The 5,865-nt window shown below is 30.3% G+C and overlaps 1 long non-coding RNA gene across 1 annotated transcript; it reads left to right on the forward strand.

The window, feature by feature from the left end:
- Positions 1-3,995: 3,995 nt before the first annotated feature.
- On the forward strand, positions 3,996-5,440 carry LOC134236324 (uncharacterized). Its single transcript, XR_009985591.1, has 3 exons — positions 3,996-4,129; positions 4,697-4,762; positions 5,227-5,440. It is a non-coding gene; the product is annotated as an uncharacterized LOC134236324 (long non-coding RNA).
- The last annotated feature ends 425 nt before the right edge of the window (positions 5,441-5,865 follow it).

Genomic DNA, 5,865 nt, shown 5'->3' on the forward strand with positions numbered 1-5,865 from the left:
ATCCTTGCTTTTTAATCTCAGAAATGCATAGCAATCTTTGAATATAACAATTCCATTCTCGAATAAATCAATCCATTCTAAAGAGATGGATCTTGGAAATTGTTATTCAACTTGTTTTCATAAATATTGTATCCTATGAAAATTAATTCTTCGTTCTTCCTCTGTCAGTAACCATCGTCGTTCAAGAGACGTATTAATTTCTTCAAAAGAGGTGATTTTCCCCCGTTTTTTCTTCATCTTACAGAGAATATCTGCCACAATCCATGGAAAACTTTAAAATTTTGGATTTGGCATATTGCATGTAGCAGTGTACCATGCGGAAACCTTCATATTGACAACTTTCTCAAATTCAAGGGCATATTTGCTTTTCTCTCCTCCAAATTCTCCAAAGAAAATCTTTCTTGTCTTTTGCATTAGCAATGAAACTTTCTCACGAACTATTTTTCCAATCTGAAATTCTTCATTTTTTAAGCAACCTGTTTTCCGTTTTATTGCTTTTATCAAACCAGTGACTGCTTCAAATTCGCTTTCCAATCCATACATAATCATTATCTTCTGTAACTTTTCATTGTAAATTGTTCTTTGCAAAATTGCATCTTCACGTACTCTATCAGTTTGAGGGATAGTTAAATCGGCATCAGTTTATTATTGATTTGGGCTACATGGTTTATTATTAATTTGTATTGTTTCAGAAAGCAAGTTAGGGATCTAATCAAATTAACGATCAGTTCATCAGCTGACTGTCTAACAGAATCGAGCCTACCATTTGCTAACTTGATCAGGTAAAAACAATCACTTTTAAATTTTTCATTTCTTACATCAGAGGCAAGAGCTCGCATTGCTAAAGCATTTTGTTTATATTCCTTGCTTTTCACTATGAGAACGGCATTGAAATCTCTGGGTGTAACAACTCCATTCTCGAATAAATCAATCCATTCTAAAAAGGTGGATTTTTGAAATTTTTGTTCAACTTGTTTTCGTAAATATTGTATCCTACGAAAAATAATTCTTCGTTCTTCCTCTGTCAGTTTCCATCGTCGTTGTAGAGATAGATTAACTTCCTCAATAGCGGTGATTTGTCCCCGTTTTTTCGTCATCTTACATAGAATATCTCCCACAATCCAAGGAAAACGTAAGAATTTTGGATTTGACATTTTGTATGTAGCTGTGTACCTCGCAGAAGCCTTCATATTGACAACTGTCTGCAATGCAAGGTCATTTTTGTTTTTCTCTCCTCCAAATTCTCCAAAGAAAATCTTTCTTGTCTTTTGCATTAGCAATGAAACTTTCTCACGAACTATTTTTCCAATCTGAAATTCTTCGTTTTTTAAGCAACCTCTTTTCCGTTTTATTGCTTATATCAAACCAGTGACTGCTTCAAATTCGTTTTCCAATCCATACATGCTCATTATATCCTGCAACTCTTCATTGTAAATTGTTCTTTGAAAAATTGCCTCTTCAAGTACTCTATTCGTTAAAGGGATAGTTAAATCATCATCAATTAGAAACTCGGGAGTTTCTTCTGTATCGTTGTTATCGAGAAATAATCGACACTGATTGAAAAGTTTTCCTATAACTTTAAAGGAGAAATAATGAATTTTATCTTTTTCCCCCATGAAATCTGGATAATCCTGGGGGCGTTTATCTATGCGTATAAGTGGGCATATCCCAGTTTTTGGAAAATCAACAGCTTCAGAATGGATTTTAGCTAATTAATCTAGACAGCGAGAAGAAAAATTGCCTTCTGGTTCACTATCTGCCAAAGCAAGATGAGCATTAGCTATGATTTCTAAATTGTCATTTTTATGTAATTCGGCCAAGAAATCAGCAATATCTGACAACTGAACGTCTCTCTCCAATTTCGTCTTTTTTGCTTTAGGAAAGTCCATTGGATCTACATTCTCAAATGCGTAAAGCCGCTCGTCCCAGCATACGAAATATTCGTCACCATCCAGATCTGATCCAGACATTTCGTCAGAATGAGGTCTCGACTCAAGCTGAAGGAAAACAATGCAATCTACCATATGCGTAAGATAGGGATTATCTACTGCTTCAAATATCCTGATATCCCCAGGATGAAAACAGGGGTTTTTCGCCACAACAACTTAACCTAGAACAATTCGAAGATCTTTTTGTGGATGACTATATATAGCTAGGTTCTTTTGAGTACTGAACGAATACTTGTCCATAATGCAATGTCTGGGTTTCATCTGATGTACCCATCATATACCGACCCAAAGGTATCTGAATCCTTGATCTCCTTTTTAAATCAATCAATTTCTGTTGGAAAATGCTCAGAAGCAAAGACCTTACGAAAGGTTCCCGAACAAAGCTTAAACTTTGTCAAACAGTTACTGAAAATTCATATCCAAAGTTATCTGCAAAAAACAAAAAACAAAAAAAAACCAAAAAAAAAAAAAAAAAAAAAAAAAAAAAAAACCAAAAAAAAAAAAAAAAAAAAAAAAACCAAAAAAAAAAAAAAAAAGAAAACCAATCTCATGATAATACATCTATATTTCTAATACTATGAATAGTTTGTCTATTCATTTATCTTTATACATGTACTTTAAAAACACATAAAATAAATAAAGGTTTTTGGATACAGATTAATTAAGTATTATCTCAAATCTTAGGTATAACATGATTTATGTTTTGACGCATTTCACATATAATTATAATAAGAAATTTAATTTGGAAATTATTGAACATAAGAATTTCTGGACGCGTAGATCGACATATCTTTGCACTTTCACATGTAAACGTTATCCTTAATATTTAAAAAAGTACAGATTTTGTTGTGTTGTACATAGGCAATTTAGCCACATATGATCCACATATACATTGCCTTTCTTATGAAGATCATATGTGGATCATATGAGAATCCTATGTTTATACAATCATATGAGAATCATATGTGGCTAATCATATGATTCTCATATGATTACACATATGTATATCATATTATTGTATATATATATATATATATATCTGATTCTAATATGAAAGACCCTGCATATGAGAATCATATGTATATTTTGACCTTAGTCATATGAGAATCATATGATAATCATATGAAACCAAATTCACTAATATGCCCTTGTAATACTCAGGTAAAATCCTATGAATATTTTGACAGTGATCATATGAGAATCATATGAAACAGTGATCATATGAGAATTATATTAAACAGAGTTCACTAAATTGCCCTTGGTATATGCAATTAAAATTGCAATTTTCGTAATATATATCAATAATGATTTAAATGTACATTAATTCAAAAGAATTTGTTTGCAATTACTTGTGTAAAGTTTTACTCTGTTTAACACCCCCTCCCTTATAAAAAAACTTTCAAGATTTTTTTCTATAATAATGCATTTCCCATACAAAATTGATAAATTGTAAATTAATTTGCCTTTTAATTCAAATCTTTAGGTTTGGTTTATTACTTGAGTAAAATCAAAATAATTCCGGTTTTTTTTCCGGACCGGTTTTGACTTTTATCGGATGAAAGTGTACGTCATGTTTGACGTCACTACTGCAGCAGAAGTGTTGGGTGTTGGAAAAAAGTAAGTTATCTCCTAACATTTTTATAAAGACCTTTAGGCTAATTCATATTGTTTAAATATCCTTTGATTACGGTTACAGGTTCGTATGAACTTATTTCTATAATACTCTCATCACTTGTAATTGTTAAATTAAAGCATTTCGCAAACCTACATAATATTAGGGATCTGTAAGTATCGTATTAAAGTAATTCTGGATGAATATGTTTCTGAATGTATGTAAACATTACAATTTACATGTTAGGTTAAAGGCTTTACTTTGTTTGTTTTTTGTTTTTGTTTTTTGTTTTTACTTTTGTTACGTACTGATTTGAAAGTGAAAGTAGAAATCCTATATAGCAGTTGGCGTTGTTGTATGTTGAGATCGTTATCAAGTCGATTCTTTCATCAACTTAATGACAGATGTTTGTTTTTATTGCCTATAGATGCATTCAACAACATGAGTTCAGTGTCAAAGTGTTGCTTTTTTATGAAGTCCAAGAAGCCCAAATCTGATAATACTGGCGATTGATCCTAACTGCCTAATGCTGATTCTGACAGACGATTGCATCATCACAATATTAAGGGTAAAAATATTACAATAAAAAATCAAAGTGTACATCTGTAATGACTCCTTTATGACAAAATATTTCTTGATATTTTTTTTTGTTCCTTTATAATTCTACATTGTTTGCACGGCTTCATCAAAAATAAATTCAACTCAATAATATAGAAGTTTTATTCTACATTATGAAACAATTTTAATCCAATGCACTTTTATAAATATTGTAAGTATGAATTGAATTTTCTTTCTTTAAAACCTACGAAACTATACAATAACTTCAGGGGGTAAATTAAATTTTTGAATTTCAGCAAAAAATATATAACAGTGTCAATTTTTAAGGTACATATATGTGCATGTAACTATATGTTAAAAGTACATCAGATAGCTAATCCATTGAATATTTACATCTATGTATTCATTGACTGACATTTATTAAAGAAAATTTCCAACACTACAGAGAACCTAGTTTCAGGTAAAATATAAGATATTTAAGAATAGAGAGAACCTACAAACTTGTACTCTCTCTTTTTGTAGTTTAAGTTTTAGTTATGCTTAGAAAATATCTACTGTGTGAATATTTGTTTTACAGGTTCAATATACAGTCAGCCTCTCATAAGAAAAAGTCCAAAGATCCAAGGCTTGCTTCAAAGTTAAGGTAACTATACACTGTTTAATATACTTTGTTATATTCTTCCCACAAAGTCTGGGATATCCTGGAATCATGGAGTCTGTTTTTTCTGCCTATCTACTTGTCTGTAGTTTTTTTGTCCAAAAGTAATATATTTGTGTCAGAATCTTCTTAATTTTTGGGAATTTCAATTAATATATACTATTTGAACATTCCAAATTTAATTGTCAAAATAAAAAAAAATAGCTTTTTATGATTTTCATATGAAGCAGTATCTTCCAACAGTGTAATTGTCTTGCAAATTATATCATAGGATTCCACAAAACACCTAGTGTAACATATACATGTATAACATTAGTTTTATCTCTTGTCATATCTGTGTCGATGAATTGGGAATACATTTGTTTGCTGATGATAAGTTACTGTAATATAACTTGTAGAATTGATTTTGTAATTTTGTCATTTTAATTTTATTTTTAAAATTTTTGTAGAGACCATTCTGTGCCACAAAGAAATTGTTCAGGAAGGGGAGAACTGGTGGATTTGCATTTTTGGTACAGTTCAAAGAGATTTTCAAAATGGTCATATCAGAGGGAGGACAACTGAAAACATTGAAAGATACAGAAGGAAAAAGAACAAGGAAACATATGGAATTATTATGAAATGGAGAGGATGTACACAATCTTGTCTGAATTTGACCTGTAAAGATTTCCCATTTGATGCTGGAATATCAAATAATTTGATTTGATGCTGGAATATCAAATAATTTGATTTTTCATAAATTTACAGTAGAGAATACATGACAAATGTTATTGCTGATGTTTCAATTTTGCTGTGGACACTTTCATATCACTTTTAGTATTTTATACAAGTACATGACCTAATCATGTTATTCATTTGTACATGTATACATGTTTAACTACTTAATCATTTTGCTGAAATCTTATAATTTGTACTCATTTTAGAATTATGTTAAATACATGTATCGACAAATGCTACTGACTTGTTTGTATATTTTCTTGTTAAGAATGTATACTGTGACAAGTAAGTTATTTTCTTGATGAAAATAATTTTATCAAAAAAGTTGTGTAAGCATTATAAGATATTTAAAATATTTCAAACCAAGGAAG

This window comes from Saccostrea cucullata, unplaced genomic scaffold (assembly GCF_032062105.1).
Source record: "Saccostrea cucullata isolate Sc308-1 unplaced genomic scaffold, CSIRO_AGI_Scuc_v1 ctg7692, whole genome shotgun sequence".
Lineage (NCBI taxonomy): Eukaryota > Metazoa > Mollusca > Bivalvia > Ostreida > Ostreidae > Saccostrea > Saccostrea cuccullata.